Source organism: Petaurus breviceps, unplaced genomic scaffold (assembly GCF_028583685.1).
Source record: "Petaurus breviceps papuanus isolate PSGF00001 unplaced genomic scaffold, PetGlider_PUasm1.0 567, whole genome shotgun sequence".
Classification (NCBI taxonomy): Eukaryota; Metazoa; Chordata; class Mammalia; order Diprotodontia; family Petauridae; genus Petaurus; species Petaurus breviceps.
In genome coordinates, this window is record NW_027186383.1 from 4,242,592 (window position 1) to 4,260,601 (window position 18,010).

General features: G+C 44.8%; 1 pseudogene; it reads left to right on the forward strand.

The window, feature by feature from the left end:
• The first annotated feature begins 1,100 nt into the window (after positions 1-1,100).
• Positions 1,101-1,706, forward strand: LOC138173174 (large ribosomal subunit protein uL6-like; annotated as a pseudogene).
• Positions 1,707-18,010: the final 16,304 nt, after the last annotated feature.

An 18,010-nucleotide genomic window follows, 5' to 3' on the forward strand; every position in this document is an offset into this window, starting at 1 on the left:
GGGGGGGGAGAGAAAGGAAAAAAGGAGGGAAGGAAGGACAGATATTTTAGAAAAGTTTAATTGATCTGTGGCAACTGTTAGAATGAAGGGGTCCAAAGAGCCCATAACCACTTCATTCAGCAAATAATTTATCTCCTTTCCAAGCAGAAAGACATGGTATCTTAGGACAACTCTGATTTAGAATCAAAGTTCAATGGTAAATGGTTAAAAGGGAGAATGGCAAAAGATTATGAGTAGCATCATTTCCTGAGATGGAGAGGAGCAGTGAAGGTTACAATGATTCTGCAGAAAACTTGACAGAAGACCGAAGCCGCACCATTCCAAAAAAAAATGTTAATAGTTGAATCTAGAAATAGAACAACAAATGGATGTAAAATGGTACAGATTTGCCAACATTCCTATACACTGTCTTATTTTCAGCATCAGGACAGTGAAACCACCACATCTGGCCTCTAACATCTCAGTTCTTAGTGCACCACAGGCAAAAATAGACATGATATTTTAAATGAAACAGATAGGAGATAGGGCTGTAAGAAATCAAGTATACCAGGAAGAAAAATCATGTTGATGGTGACACAATGTTGGAGGCATAGAGAAATCAACTTGTACTCTAGAATTTTGGAAGTTGAGAAACTATTGAGGGCAGGGGGGAATGGAGCTTGGATGGTATTTTTTACCAAAAAGAGTCAATCAGTGAATAGAGCACTGGCCCTGGAGTCAGGAGGACCTGAGTTCAAATCCAACCTCAGATACTTGACACTTACTAGCTACGTGAACTTGGACAAGTTACTTAACCTCAATTGCCTTTCCTTTCCCCCTCCAAAAAAGAAAAGGAATCAATCAGTAGAGTTATATGATCATGGACAAATCATGTGAACTCTCTGAGGGTTGTCTTCCTCATCTGTAGAATATGAATAATCCTATGTGTCATATGGACCTCTCAGAGTGGTTGTGGGGTTCAAAACAAATAATGGACTTGGCAAATGTTAGAGTTCTATGCAGATTTCAGTTATTAATATTATTACAAGTATTATCATTACTGTGGTTAAGTTATGACTTCCAGCTCATTTGCCTACTCTTGAGTTCTATAAAATGTGACGATGCCTCTTTGGCCCATTCACTACCAGAATGAAGACCATTCAAACTACCAGACCGTCCATATCCCAGAAAATGCTGACATCTCTTTTAAGGGTCAGACAGTTATTGTGAAGGGGCCCAGAGGAATCCTCTGTAGGGATTTCAACCATATCAGTGTTGAGCTCAGTCTCCTTGGAAAGAAGAAAAAAAGGCTCCAGGTAGATAAGTGGTGGGGAAATGATAAAGAACTTGCAACCATGTGCACCATCTGTAGGGATGTATAAAACATGATTAAAGGAATTATCCTGGGTTTTCATTACAAGATGAGGTCTGTGTATGCTCACTTCCACATCAGTGTTGTTATTCAAGAGAATGGCTCACTTGTTGAAACCAGAAATTTCTTGGGTGAAAAATATATCCAAAGAATGTGCATGAGACCAGGTGTGGCTTGTGCTGTTTCTCAAGCCCAAAAAGATGAGTTAATTCTTGAAGGAAATGACATTGAACTTGTTTCAAACTCAGCTGCCTGATCCAACAGGCCACTACGATCAAAAACAAAAATATCAGAAAAATTTTGGATGGCATCTATGTTTCTGAGAAAGGCACAGTGCAACAAGCTGATGAATAAGTTGGAAAAGATGACAAAGGCCGTGTCCTGAGGAGTCAACACTTATTCAGATGTCAAATAAAAATACTTTTTGTAAGGAAAAAAACAAACAAATAAAACATGACAATGATTGCCAAGCATATCAAAGGTTAGTAACCTAGATGGAAACCTAAGAAGACAATAGGCTTTTGCAGAACAAGATCACATCTCTTCTTCCATGTGGTTGACTGAAGCCACAGAAAATCCTGTTCCACAATATTGATTTTTTTAAATCATTCACTTCAGTATGGTACAATAGAAAGAATACCCTGTTCAGAGATGGATTACCTGGGTTTGAATATTTACCATGACACTCACAAGCTTTGTGACCTTGGACAAATCATTTCCACTCTCTGGGTCTCATTTTCCTCATCTGTAAAATATGGGGTTATACTAGAATCAGGAGTGGGGAACCTGCAGCCTTGAGAAGGTCCTTGAGTGCAACCTTTTTATGAAGCCCACGTTTTACAGAACAAATCCTTTTATTATGGAGCTTTGTTCTGTGAAGTTTGGATTCAGTCAAGGGGCCGAACTTCAGGACCTAGAAGGCCACAGGTTCCACACCCCAAAGGCCTTAAGGTCCTTTGTAAATTCTCCATCTATGATTCTGTGATCCAGATGATAAACGTGTGGCCAAAAAGACTCTCCCAGCACAGACTGTCCGTGCATGGGCTAAGGTCATGCAAGCTTTCTTAAGAGAAGCAGCCTTGGTGGGGGAGCCTCAAATGGACAGGATCCAGTCAGGCCCCAGACTGGGAGATGGGCCTGATCACCACTTAGGCTTCTTTCCCGGCATCAGGATTCCCTCTCCTGGCATGAGCTATTACAAGAAAGTAAGCAAGAAGCTGACTAAGGCTGAGCCGCTGAAAAAGCCGAATCAGGTGTCTAAAGGAATCAAGTTTTAAGCCCTCCTGGACTGGCAACGCCCTTCAGGCCAGCTGGGGATCGGACTGTGTGTGCCAGGACAATGAGAGACTTTTCCTGTTAAATATTGTGGTATTGATCCTGCCAGCATTAAACCCATTCCATTAGGTGATGCTGAGGTTAACTTGGACTGTGTAATGCAGTAGAGATGAGACTAAAAGCTCAATTATGAGCCTAATGGAGATTAACGATCACCAAAAGGGCTGGACTCCTCCCTAACCTCATTTCACATGGTGCCTGTGACATCTAATTCAGCTCCCCAAGCATGATCGTGCAGAGGACCCAGGAAGCGAATCAAACCTCACTCTCGCCTGTAGGAAAGGAAAGCCCTGGAGAATCAGAGGCTGAGAGCTGGAGGGGATGTGCAGTATCATCTTGTCCTGCCCCTTTGTTTACAGAGGAGGAAGCAGAGGTTCCCACAAAGAACTCCCAGCTTCCTAGTTCATTGGTGCCCACCTGGGACATCTGAAGCAGAAAACCAGTCATGTGAGCCCGGGCCAGTCCCTCTTTATTAAACAGCAGGCCTCTTCTGTGTCACCCTGTTTGTTAAGATGTCCCAGATGCCTTGTACTAAGGAGGTGGTAGGGCAGTGACTGAGAGCCTGTCACGGACAGACATAGTGCCAGGTCAGGAGGATGTATACTGGGTCTCAAGATCACTGCATCCAAACTAGGCATCTTCTACTGGCCAGAAACCATCAGATCTTTTCTCGTCAGGTCACCCCAATTAGTGTGGAGCAATGAGGAAAATGCTCAATGAGAAATCAGAGAACCCAAGTCCAAAGCCCAATAACTATCTGTGTTGCTATCTGTGTGACCCTGCGTAGATAATTTCAGTTGTCTGGGTCTTGGTTTCCTCCTCTATAAGATGGGGGTATCAGGCTAGATGTCTTTTAAGGTCCCTTTCCACTCTAAACTTCTCCTTCATGACAGACTTTTGAAGAAACTGCCTTGTTTTGCTTTTCCGGGCTGAACATGATTCAATAATACTATAAAGGGGGTGAAGAATGCTCACAGCCAAGACAATGGCAAGCACTTGAATGGGAGGTCCATAGAGCTAGTCTGTCAATCCATGGTTCTTGAACAGATATTGAGAATGGACAATGAGTGAGCTGAGCCCAGCATGGAGTGGGGAGAAAAGAATGGACTAGATTGGGTTTGAGAAGTAAAGCAGTGCCTGGAAGGACCCTAAGCTTCTCCCTGAAACAAAGATCCTTCTATTTAACCTGGTTCGTCTTTCAATGGTGTTGTGTATGGACTACTACCATTTGTGAGGACTGAGCATTATAGGTCATCTCCGAGGCAGTAGAGAGGGGAATGGTGGGCCTTGATATGCTGCCGAGAGTCAACAGTCATAGACCAGAGGCCAGGTATGTTGGGAAAGCTATCATCAAAGTGATACAGGGTGAGATATTGATGTGAACGGCTGATGACTTCAGAATATCAGAGAGCAGCGGATAGACAGCCCCGTGGGCCTTTGCTGCTCTAATGTGAAGAGATCTAGAAGAAAATCCACAGGACACGAATCCATCCATCTTTGGGGGTTTCCCAGGAGCACAAGGGTAACACTGAGCAGTGTATCACTGGGGCGAATTCCTAGGTGCACAGGTTACAAAGTATAAGTTTGGAGGCAGGCTGGGTGTTTTCGTTTGTGTGTTTGTTTTAGAAGAAAGAATTTCCAGTAATCATCAGTTCCAAAATGCAAGCTGCTGTGAAAAGCAAGAAAATGACTGAAAAAGCAGGAGTGATAGCTCCATGCCAGGGAAGATGAAAGGAGCCTCGGAGTGACTCATGGGCCTGGCAGCAGCTTCCCTCTAGTGGAGTTTACTGATTCATAAAGGCCAATTAATGATGACAGATTAGGAGCCGTGCGCTGGTGCTACCGATTCCATCTAGAACTGGGGCTCCTACGTGCCTTCCCTCTCCAGCTGGGACTTTAGTAGCCCTTAAGTTGTCTTGGGGGGCTACTTAGACTAGAAAGAAGAGAGTTGGGGATGCCACGGTAACTCGCTCCAGCTACTTAGATGGATCATGCAGAGTTTTGTAAAACACAGAGCCGGATGGGATGTTAGAGACCCACCCCAATCCAACCTCCACCTTTGAAGGATGAGATGATTGTAGTTTTAGGGGTGGAAGGGACTACAGAGCCCAGTAGCCCGACCCCCCTACTTTGCAGATGAGGAAAATGAAGCTCAGAAAGGTCATTTGATCCTTGAAGGTAAAAGGGACCTCAGGAACCAAGGTCCAAAACCCTTATTTTATAGATAAGGAAACTGAGGCAAAGGAAGTGAAGAGAGTAGCCCAAGATCACACAGGTAAAGTGTAGGAGGTGGGTCAGCCCATTCCAATTTTACACCGTCCAAGCTGTTTGGATTCTAGTGTCCAATCTCACCCAGAACGTTCTTTGGAATGGGGAACACAACACATTCTTGGTTCCATTTGAGTGGTGATTCTCTGTCACTTGACCCCTCTCAATCCTAGCATTTTTTCTCAGGCTTCATGACAGAGCCAGGATGGGGCAGTGGACAGATCACTAGATTTAGAGCTTAAAAGAACACCTGGGTTCAAAATCTGGCTCTGCCATTTGCATCCAGTTTGACCTGAGGTAAGTCATTTCCCCTTTATATATTTCTTCAACAGTTTCTTCCCTTGTGAAAATGAGGGGATTGGTCTAAAAGGCTTCTAATGTCCCTTTGAGACTTTCTATGAGAATATGTCTCCTGAGTTAGAATGTCAGCTGCTCGAGGGCAGGGCCTGTTTCATTTTTGTGTGTGGAACATGTGAGTAGCTCACCTAGCACACGGCCCATTGTGGATACATAACGAATGCTCAGGGATTGATTGATCTCTTGCTCTGTGCAGTGATCCTGATGTTACATTTCCCCTAATTCCCTTAACCTCAAAATCAAGCCTGGTGTATGCGTCAAGAACCACAGGTCATGTGCACAGAGCTTGGGGGCCAAGCCAATCTCCCAGCATGGTTATGTGTATTTATCTGTGGCACCTGAAAGGAGCTTGTAACAATGGGGGTGCAGGTGGGGGTGGGAAAGGACCCTTGAGCCTGCTCATATTTGCATGGATGGATTGTAGGATGGTGCCTTGTTTAGAGCTCCTTGGGTTATGGAGGGAAATATAAGGCTTGAGGGATAATTCTTTTCCTCCAACTTTGTAGAATTTGAAGGAGGGAAGGCATTTTAGGAAGAGGAAGAGCCTTGTAGGTGGTAGATGGAATGTTATGGGGGTGGGGGGGAGGACCAGTAGAACAGTGGTGCTGGACTGAAGAATGCATGAAAGAGTGATATGGAATAAGCTTATTGAGGTAGGTTGGAGCCGGGACGTGTTGGGCTTTGATGGCAAAAGGAGTCAGTTGGCTGTCCTAAAGGCAGAAGGGAGCCTCTAGAACATTCTGGTCACTGCTTGTCCATCAGCTCCAGAGCAAAGGCCCAGCTGGATGGGCTTGGACCTGCTCCTCTCCAGTCACCTCTTCTGCTCTGCCTTCATTGCTCTGAGTGGGGCTGAGTGAACAATCGTTCTGAGATGCACATTTCTAGCCTTGGAGAGAACTGGGTGCCCTCAAGAGCTCAGCAGGTCCTGAGTCCTTTAGGGGGTGCTGACTGCACTTTGGGAGGACCCACTCCACCTCCTAGAGTGCCCCTTGGAGGAGAAGACAACAGGATGAGCAGTCTGTCTTTGGCCTCAGCTTCTTCCCAGGAAATGTGGATCTCAGGGGAGACAGTGTAGAGCCAAGTAAGAGGTCAGATACTGATACAGGAATGTCACACAAGGTCTCATGGTGTGATGTTTTAAGTACAATCATAGTGAAAAGTTGCTGTTTCATATTTAAGATTTTTGTCAACATGTGCACCGTAAATTTTGTTTTTATCTTTTTGTGTGTGTGGAGGAAACAAATTGTTGCCCTGTCCTGGGAAAGAAAAAAAGTAATGCTCCAAGAGCCTCCAGAAGTGATCCATCAAACCCCCTCAAAGCATGGAAATGATCCTGGATTCTCAGAAGTTATTCCAGCAGAGCCCAGGCTGTGGAAGGTCTCACAAAGCTGAAAAGGCTTAGAGGGTGGCCTTGAGGACACACTATTTGGAGCCCAAAGACCAGTCTAGTTAATTACAGAAGGGCTCATCCCCAACCATTTGGCCATCAATAAGAGACCTCAATGTCTTTGGCCATGGTCAAACAAAGAATATTTGAAAATGTCTTCAGAGGACCCCTTCCATTTCCAAAGGTGATTACAGTGGAGCTTGGGAAAAGGGGCAGAAGAGATAATACCATTTACAGAGATTTAGGCAATGTCAATTCAACCGGCAGTTAAGTAGAATAGTAGTTAGCATGTTGGACATGGAATCAGGAAGACCTGTGTTCAGATTTGGTCTCAGACACTTACTAGCTGTGTGACCCTAGGAAAGTCATTTATCCTCTGTCTGCCTCAATTTCCTCAACTATAAAATGGGGATAATGATATCATCTACCTCCCAGTGTTATTGTGCTTTACAAATCTTAAAGAGCTACATAGCTGTTAACTATTAAGGGTGGATCTTGACAAATGAGCTCACTTGCAGTAACTAAAGAGTGAATATATTCCTGCCAGGATTGAGGCTGACATCATCACTTTCAGAGTTATTAGGAAAAGGGTTAGACTGGTCATAGAGAAAGAGCAAAGGATAACGGTCTAGGGACTGTTATACTCATGAAATGTAAAAAAGCCTAAAAGAAGGCCTTGGGCCTATTAGATGTCCCTCTGGAGGAACCATGGGATGTCCTGAACCAGAGTCACACAGGAAAAAAGGTGTAGATGGGATGTCACAGACCAGTGGACCAATGGAAGGAAGACCCACCTTTATGAGACCCTAGATGCCCCTGAATTATTGAAGCATAAGCAATGGCCCCTTGGCAGCAGCAGCCTGGGAAACTTGTCCTTCATCTAGGTGGTGATGCCACCCCCAACGAACCCACCTTTATGAGACCCTAGATCCCCCTGAATTATTGAAGCATAAGCAATGGCCCTTGGTAGCACCGGCCTGGGAGACTTGTCCTTCATCTAGGTGGTGATGCCACCCCCAACAAACCCACCTTCTGCTGGGCCTATCTTTCAATAACTCTTCTGGCCTTTTCTCTTCTCACAAATGGCCACATCCTTTGTTAAGTAAGACCTATATCATCTCTTGCCTGTGTCACTGAAATAATCTGCTAATTAATCTGTCCTCTCTCCCAGGGGTGGGGAACCTGCAACCTCGAGGCCAATGTGCCCTTCTAGGTCCTTGGGTGTGATCTTTTGACTGAGTCCCAAGTTTTACAGAATAAATCCTTTTATTAAGGGAATTTGTTCTGTGAAGTTTAGATTTAGTCAAAGGGCTGCACTCACATATGACCTCAAGGGCACAGGTTGCCCAGCCCTGGCACAGTTCCTAAAATCATATTTCTAGGGTGCAGGTCAGCCCTGGTCATAGAATCATAGGACCATAGCTCTACAGCTTGAAAGGACCTTAGCAGCCATCTAGTTGACCTCCTCCTTTGATAGGTAAAGAAACTGGGAACCAGAGAGGATAAGACACGTGCCCAAGGCCACTCTGGTGCTAAGTGATGAAAAATGTTGATTTGAACTTAGGTCCTATTATGTTAACAAACAAGCTGATAGTTGGTGCCATGAACACTGAATCTGAGAAGTGAAACAATGCCAACAGCCAGGGGAATCAGGAGAGATTTACCCTAGAAGGGAGCACCTGACATGCACTTTAAAACGAGTCAAGGATTCTCCTAATTGGAGGTGATAAGGGTGACATAGGAGCTGCCCATGTAAAAACATGGAAGACGGAATCCCAAATCTGGAAAAGAGCTAGTGGGTCAGTTTGAGCAAAAAATAGAGTCTTCAGGGGTCTAAGATGATGCTGCCCCTTCTACCTCCTTTCCCACAATTCCTCTGTGGTCACAGAAGAGTATTTGTGTATCTATCATTTCGTCCTAGAGAACTGAAGATCCTTGATGACACTAACTATTGATTTGGTTGGTTGGATTTTTTGTTTTGGTTTGTTTGGGCTTTGATTTATATCACCAGCACCTACCGGAATGGGGTTAGGAGAAGTTGGGCACCAGGGAAAAGAAGAGAGTAAATCACCTGTCATTTTTGACCAGGTCTTTATTTGCTTTCCCATTGTTTAAAGCCAAGCCCTAACCAGCAAGGTTGGAATCAAAAGCCCAGTGAGTCATAAACTCCTGTATCATCATGTAAGCAGTTCAGGTAGGTGCACACATTTGCATGATGCAGACCATGTCTCCCCTGGGATTTGCGGTCACTAAACCAGGTGTTGCATCATACTATTTCTGGAGTTAGATTCCAAGCACACATCTAGCAACAAAATTACTTAGAGTCTATTGTAAAGGAAGAAGGAAAGTGGCTAATTCCACTGGAGAGCCTGGGATCTTGTCCCTTGGCGAGGCATTCTACTGTAGCCTGAGTCGTCCATGATTCCAGATTCTCTCAATAATCCAAAGGCAGGGTATCTTGGGTAACGGTATATTTAAGGAAAGCTAGGACCTCTGATGTGAAGGCTTGCTGAGCCCTTTGCAGGGCAGCTTTTCTGAAATTGCTGTCCACCTGTCACCCACTTCTCACCTGTGGCTACAAGAAACAGTAGCATGTGCAGTGGCCACAGCCCATGGAAACTGTCATGGTAGATGGGCTACCCAGGTTGTGGGTAACTGACAAGCTTCACGCCATCAGCAAGTTAGAAGGATGTCTTCTTCAAGCACATGCAGACTTCCTCTGGTGGGCAGATGAGTGCGATCTGTTCCAGTGGCCATGAAGGCGGCTGACGCGGGTGCTATGGAGCACTTAGAGCTTGACCAGGCACTGAAGACACCCATTTGAAGTCATCTTCCCTTTTGTCTCATCACTGGACTCCAACGATTATGTGCAATTCTGTCTCTTAAATCTAATTCACACACAAGTCAAGACATCCCGTCGATGTCATTGGTCCATTTCAAAAGCCAAGGGACAAACAGCATAGGCTAATCACAGTTATGAAGGCTCAGGTGCCCAGCTAGTGCATTCTCTATCCATAAATCAATAGCAACGTGCATTTAATTATGACAGAATAGCAAAGTGAAAGCAAAGCAAGAGAAATGAAGTGACCTAATTGTTCCCTTGCTCCTGCCCATAATCTTGCACAGACTCCAATCCTCAGATAACAAACACCTGCGTGATTAATGCAAGGCTCTTACAGCTTTGCATGCCTGTATGCATGCACACCTCCTTGCTGTCCCAGTCTGTCTCTCTGGCTGCTGTCCTTCTTTGCTAGGAGGCTACCATCTATTTCTTCTCCAAACTTCAAGCTGCTGTCTTTGGGGATGCTGCCTGCTACAATCTGTCTTCAGCTGCTGATATGTCTTTGTCCTCAAAGGAAGTGTTCGATTCCACAAGCGTTCATTAGGCACCTATTATTTTCTAAGGTGGATATATATACAAAAATGAAACAATTCCTATCCTCAAAGAGTTTATATTCTACAGAAAGGAATGTGTGCATAGATAATTAAGTACAAAATACATACAAAATTAACATAAAGTAACCTCAAGAGTGTAAATTAGGGTGTAACCCAGGTTGGGAAAAGCTGAGGGCACAGCTAGGAGATGGCATTTGAGTTGAGCCTTGTTGAGAACTCAGGAATCCAAGACAGAGAGTTCACGAGACAAAGTGTGCCAGGCAGAAAGTGTTGGGTATATGGAACCACCACTAAACCAGTTTAGCAGAACAGAGTGTGTGATGGGGAAATAATGTGAAGCCAGTAGGAGAAGACAGATTAGAATTAAAGTATAAAAAACTTTGGATGCCATACAGGATGTATTCTAACCTGGAGTCAATAAGGAAGTATTGAAGCTCCCTGAGAGGGGGAGTGAGATTGTCAGAATGATACCTTAAGGAAAGCCTTTTGGCAGCTGTGAATGGAATGGATTGAAGTGGTGGGAACCTAGAAGCAAGTAGACTCAATAGAAGGCTACTGCAGTAGTCTAAGCAAGAGGTGAGGAGGGCCCGAAAAGGGATGTGGCAAAGTGAATGAAGAGAAGGGAAAGATACAAGAGATACTGTGGAGGTAGAACCAACAAGATAACAATTGATTGGAAAGGAGTATGGTGGAAATCCAGGCATGGCTGTAAGCAGGAAGTATCCACTCTTTGGTGAGATCGTGGGCAGGTCAACGTGCCTGGAACTAATCATCATATTTTCAACCCTTTTTTCAAGTCAGTCCCACATCCACAGACTCATAAAGACTTCGGGGTAGCTGTCACAAACTTTTCCATTTTAATTGCCCCACCCTTAAGGGAAAGTCCCTCACCCCTCCACCTAGTAGAGTTAGAGCCAGCAGATTCCTACCAAATGCCTTCAAGCCCCTCCCTGGCCATTAGTGCCCAGACCACGTGAAGTGCCTCAAGGAGGCACTCCCCAGCAGCAGTAGAGGGGGATTACAGAGCTGGGGACCTTACTTAGCCCCACATTCCTGGCACTTCTAAAAGACTTCCTCAGTCCTTCTGATGCTTAGACTAAGGCCTAAAATAGAGCTGTCCCCAGAATAGAATAGGGGTCCTTGGGAGATAGCAGGTTTCTATGCACTGGGGATCATTAAGCCAGTTGGCCGCTTGTCATGTATGTTTGGAGGACTTTATCAGCCAGGTCTGACGGCCCCAAGGTCCCATCTGACTCTGAAATAAGCTTCTCATCTTACCTAGGTATTGTGAGAGTGTGATTGAAAGGCAGGAAGAACTGGGCCTGGCACTTTCAGGTGGTCAGAGTGTACCTTGATTGCCTTCCAACCTGCCTGGTGCTGTGTCTTCTGTGAAGGGATGTTCTGTGAGGTCAGAGCTGTAATGTGCCCCTCACCTCTGAGGGCCCTTCTGACTCTTAGATCTGTGTTGTTATGACATGCCCTCCATCTTTCTCCTTAACATCTCTAATTGTCAGAGCTGGCAATGACCTTGGAGATAATTCAGTCCAACCATCTTATTTGGATACACTTTACAACAGTGGAATGTCTGACACATAGTAGGCACTTAACAAATTCTGGTGGACTGGCTGAATACCCAGGCCTAGAAAGAGACCAAGAGACTTGGCCATAACCACACCGTGAATGAGTATCGCAAGTGGAAAGGAGCTTAGGCCTCCAAACTCGAAGGCCACACTCCCTTTCTTTCCTAATCCAACCATACTCATTACGTGCCTTCATTGACCTTCTTTCTAGCTCAGGAGACTCCGTCCCTCCTCTTGCCATCTATGCTGATCTCCAACCTGGCAAGGCTCACACATTGCTCAGAAGGTCTCCTCCTCCTCCCCTGCACTCTTCACGTCACTGTCTGACTTCCCCTCAACTTGTCTGGCTCTCCCGCCACAGGCTTCATCCGCTCTCTTGTGTTTGTAGCAAACAGAGTCAAATCCGTGTAATCCCCAAATCCGAACAGTGAAATTAAGAGCACTTGACCATCACAAGAAGCAGGCAGGGATGAGAGTGGCTGGGCAGCAGGTGAGCCCCACTCCAGGGGCTTTGTGGGCAGAAGCTTCCAGCTTGTGCTTCAAGTCAATAATTAAAGAAACGCACATTCAAACAACTGAGATTCCACCTCCAATGCATTTTGTGCAACATAAATCAGTAGAATTAAATTCTGGTGAGGTTGTGGAGAAAGTCATTCTAATACCCTTATGTGAATTGGCATAAATTCTGTAGAGCTCAATATTGCCATCTACAATAGAGTCTCACTGCAAACACCCTTTGGTCCTGATCCAACTCCTAAGACTATGCTGTAAGGGCATTACTGATGATGAGGAGTTTATATCAAGGACAAGTGGCTCTAAAGGAACCCTCTGATCAACTTTTCTAATGCACAAAGTTAGGAGAGGACCCCAGGATCCTATCACATGTTAGAGAGACAGAGATTGGGGTCAATGGTTCCCATTGGCAGAATCAAAGAATTTTCAAGTTGGAAGGGCCTCCTGTTGCCATCTTGTCCAACCCATACACTAAATAAATACTCACTATTACCTACCTGACAGGTAGTCAGTCAGCCAGTCCACCTTTGCTTAAAGACTTCCAGTGGGCGCAGTTAGGTGGCACAGTGAGTGGAGCACTGGCCCTGGAGTCAGGAGGACGTGAGTTCAAATCCAACCTCAGACACTTAACACAAAAACTAGCCATGTGACCTTGGGCAAGTCACTTAACCCCAATCACCCTCCAAAAAGCAAAAAAAAAAACTTCCAGTGAAGGAGAAGCTGCTTCCTACAAACTCACCCGCTCACCTAAGGAAGCTCCCATGGCTAGGAAGCATTGCCTGACACCAAATCCAATTGGTCTCCTCAGAACTCTCCCTCTCCCCATCTGCCCCATAGTGCTCCTAATTCTGCCATCTTGGACCAAATCCCTCTTTTACCTTCATACTGAGGACTCGAGGCCCTTTGCCATGTACATCATCCTCTTCTAGTGCCCTCTATCTAGTCAATGTCCCCCCTGAACTATGACACCCAGGATTGATACAGTCCTGGCCACGGGGACTGACTAGAGCAAGAACAGTGGGGCAGTCATGTATCTTATAATGTTCCCTAAGATCAGCTTTCTGGGGAGCCATGTATTGTGTGGTGGTGTGAAGCCATGCAGAGCAGCTTTCCAGAGGACTGCTTGTGAACAGCTTCAAGACTCTGATTACATAATAGAGTGAACACTCTATTCAGTAACAAATCAGAGCAAAACATTCACAGAAAATCAAGGTACAGCATTCACAATGTTACAACTTATCAGAGAAAATCAAAATACAGCATTCATCATGTCACAACTCAGCAACTACCACTAAAATGGCCACATAATTTTCACCACAGCAGTCACATAGTTTTGAACAAAGTACATTCATTTAGTCAATCAATCACTTAGTAACTCAATCATCCTTAAGGAGGCTTGCAAAATACAAAAGTCAAAGTATTCTACCCCTAGGGTAGTCTCACTTGGAGATTAGTTTCCAATCATAAACAAAGTACACTCATTTAGTCAATCACAAAATCCTTAATTCAGTCACAAAGTACAAAAGTCTATGTTCTCCACCCCTAGGTCACAGTGAATGATGATCTTCTCAGTCAGTCCATAGTATCCAAGTAAAGTCTTCTTTCAGCTTGACTTGAGGCTGGCTCTCACCTTCCCTGGTTCCCCTTCCATGGTTCCAGCTCCTACCTGAATTCACCAAACTGTCACCTGGGCTCAAAGGCAGACAGCTCCCAGATCCTTGTCCAGCTCTCCGTGCAGTTCCTGTTCCACACTGAAGCTCACAGTGTCCAGTACATCTTAAATCCTTCACTGTCTCTATTCCTAGGAAGGCAAGGCTTAACAAAGCCAGACAGACCAAATACCAAAACCACCGTCATGCCTCCTGTGGCAGCTCCAGCTGGCCGTCAGAAGTCTTCAGGAGCATGATTGGCCCTTGGAAGTCCTCAGAAGCTTGGCTGGCCTCACAAGAAGCTCTGCCACCACAAGTTCCCAGGAAATTCTGACTTTCCCAGCTGGGTTTTTTCCTTATATACAGTATTGTTCCTCCCTAGAGGTTCAAAAGTTGTGGGGTTCACTTTCTGTTTCTTAACAGACTTGATACAAGGCTCAAAAGAAACTTGAACTGAAACAAGGTGCTAATTCAATAGCTGAAACAAGGTGTGAACTACTTCTGGTCTTGCCATTACAGGTGGTCCCCTGCAACCCAGTAAGTGTTTTTCAGCCAAACTGCCATCTCCCCATATCTCCCCATTTGGACTTGTGAAGTTTGACTTTTGAAACCAAGGATAAGATTTTTAAATGTATCTTTATTGAATTTTATCTTATTCAATTCAGCCCAGGGCTTTAGCCACCAAGATCTTTTGAGTTCCTCACTAAATCATCCAGTGTTTCACCCTCCTCTTCAAGCCCTTTGACATATGCAGTCTGATGAACATACCATCTATGACTTTAGGCAAGTCATTGACCAAAATGTCCAACAGCCCAGGGCCAAGCCCAGATCCCTGGGGCATGCCACTGGAGACCTTCTCTCAAGCTGACATTCACAATATTCATTCTGACTCTGAATTCAGACCATATTTGGATCCATTTAATAATTCATCACATAGACCACATGTCTCCATAGTAATAGTCTGAGATATCTTATCATATGCTGTGCTAAATGTAGGTAAAGCATGACTACAGTGTTCACCTGATGTCAGTTTAGAAATCCTGTCAAAGTAAACAATGTGAGCCTTACATGACTTGTTCTGAATGAAGCTCTGCTGGCTCTTCAGAATCATCATTCACCTTTCTGGACATGCCCTAATCATCTCTTTAACAACCTGTTCTAGACAATTCCAAGGAATTAAAGCCATCCCCTTTGGCTTATAATTTGCATTTAATATTCTTTTTCTCCTTTAAAAACTGGGAAATTTGACTTGTCCTGACCTTAGACACCACAAGGCTATTACTGGGGCAGCCAGCATTCCAGAGAGGGTAGCGGCGGACTTTTAAATCAGGGACAGATTCATTTGGGAAACAGCCACCAGGAAAAGAAAATGAAGCTTCCATTACCTCTATTCTAACAAATCATTCTTACTAATTAGATGGTCAATTCAGTTGCTGCCATACTACTGAAGAGTTAGAGATAAATACTGCCAATGTCTTCTGAATTTTAGCACCCTGGGGCAAAGTGCTGTCCACACAACCCTAGTTTTCACTCCAATATAAAAGAATAATCTGTACAATACTACTCCTGCCAGCATTATTCATCACAGCTAAACAACTGGAAACGACCCATTTAAAATGATGAGGGAACATCGGAATAAATTATGACATTACACAAATGTTATAGGATATCATTGCACAACAAGCAAGATGAAGATGCGAATGTGAAGAAATATGAGAAGAGTAATATGAAGTGACATGGGGGGATGGGAGAAGGATCAGGGCACTGAATACAGATGAGTAAATGGCAACAACAAAACCAGGTCCGGATAAATACGCAGAAGAAAGAGTCCAGCGGGGACATTGGAACAAACAGGACACTTGGCCATTTTCTCATTAATGTTCACGTACATAGAGACATCTTAAATGAGCTATAAATAACTGATGCTTACAGTTTCACGCATGATTGGTTTTTGTTACTTGTTTGCATATTTTGCTGTTTCTTTTTTGTTGGTGGTTACTAAGTTTAGAATTTTTGTAAAAGGATACATCAGATTAGAGTCCCACATAGGACTGCAGGAGCCCATCCTCATTTCTGGCAGTGTGTGCCGGGCACCGTGCGAAGGACAAATGCAGCATGAAACATGGTCCCTGCCTTGAAGGTTTCAGACAAATGACAGGCTGATGTCACTGAATGTCTGCAATGCTAGGCGTCCAGACTTCCTGCCCCAATCACTACTTTTACCTACCTATTTTCAGACCAGACACAAGGTTTCATTAAGTTGTTCTCTTGTTAAGTAGCTGGTGGATGCTGGGACACCTGTGGGTTTTATGGCCTCTCTGGAGCTTGGCATTTCAGCTGCTCAGTAAAGGCACAGCCACTACTGAAATTTTCCCAAGTGATCCTCCTTGCCCACACATGTGATTCATGAGCTACTTCAGGTAAGGTCACGTTGGGGGGAAGGGAAGCTGCTTCAACCTGGGCCTGTACTAAGTGAACCAGAGTATTGAAAGAAATACCCTCCTCTGCCCCCAGGCCCTGGCCCAGTGCATTCCCTCTTGGGCACCTGGCTGGAAATCCTCTGCTAGCAGGCTTACCTAGGAAGGGGCCACACACAGGCGGCTCACCCGATCTTCTCAACCAGCCAGGTCTGGCTCCTGTTTGACATCACTGGCCTTCCTTCCAATGGCCCCAAATCCCATGGCCTTTGAAAGTGATTGTGGGCCTGTCTTCTAATTGCTGCTGAGTTGATGAGGAAATTCCTTAATACCTGGTTCATTCTATTAGTTGAGTTAGTGAGTCAATAAGGTGCCCTGGTTACACTGATCACATACACATGCACACCAAATGATATTCACATGTAAATCTATGCCAAATAAAGATATGGCATTTTTGTTGGGGGATCAGGAACACTGTCATGGAAGATGTACTAGGTAAACAGAGCTTTGAAGGGAGCCAGGAATTCTAGGAGGCAGAGTTGAGGAAAGAAAGCATTCCAAGCATGGAAGACAGCCTGGGCAAAGGGGGAGGTGGGAGTAAGGATCTACTTGGAGTCAGTTTCTCCAGATAAAAACCTAGAGGTCTAGGGATCTCAGAGGCTAGCAAGTGCAACGTTTTCCTTTTTTATAGCTGAGGAAACTGGGTCCCAGGGAGGCTAAACTTAGGCCACATCAGAGTGGTGTTGCTGAGAGTCTTGAAGCAGCCTTTGAAACCATGTCAGCTGAGTCCAAAGCCATTTTTCTTGGCTCTCCAAATCAAGTAGGCCTTTCTTGCCTGTTCTGGAGAGGCAGTCTCCTTCAAGGGCTCCTGGACTGGAAGCACATTTTGCAATAGGTTTTACCCCTAATCTACATCCCAGGGACAATGCAATTAGGAGAAATGAACAGGCTTTATTCTGCTAAGGGGATGCACAGCTCCTATTTCAGACACCTGTCAATCACGTGAGTTTGGCCAATGAAGAGCTGGCATGCTGAGGCAACAGTGGGAGCAGCACACAGTCTCCCGGTCAAGAATGTCCACAGCTGTGAACCCCATCCCTAGGGTAGTGCCCAGAAGAATGCTAGGAATTGCAGAGCAAGAGTGCAGCCTCATGAAGAGCTCCTGGAAGGCTTCCATCTCACTGCTAATTAAAATAGTCATCTTGGTCAAAGGAGGAGAGCCTTTCTCCCCCTAATGGTAACCAAATCCATTTACCTCCCTGAAGGATCCGTGAACAGCAGCGATATTGCTGAGAAAGATGTAAGCTCTGCCGCTATGTCTTCCCTTCTCAGCGGTATTTCTCATCTTCATTCCTCTAGCATGCCCCCCCCCATTGGCGTGAGCCTTCTCCTTTTCCTTCCCCTTTTTAACCTCTAAGCATTTCTGCCAAACTGGAGCTTCAGGATTGACAGAAGAAGTGGGGATGGGGAGAGGAATTGAGTGAGACTCAGCTCAAGCATTCACTTCTACATGAAGGTTTTCCTAATTCACCTAGCCATCCCTTCCCTGACACCCTACCCCCACACACTAAATTACCTTCTACTTATTTGCTATATTTTACATATATGTAATATATGTACATGTTGCCTTTAATAGAATGCACACTCCATAAACTTCCTTCCCTTCCTTCCTTCCTTCCTTCCTTCCTTCTCTTCTTCTTCTTCTTCTTTTTCTTCTTCTTCTTCTTCTTCTTCTTCTTCTTCTTCTTCTTCTTCTT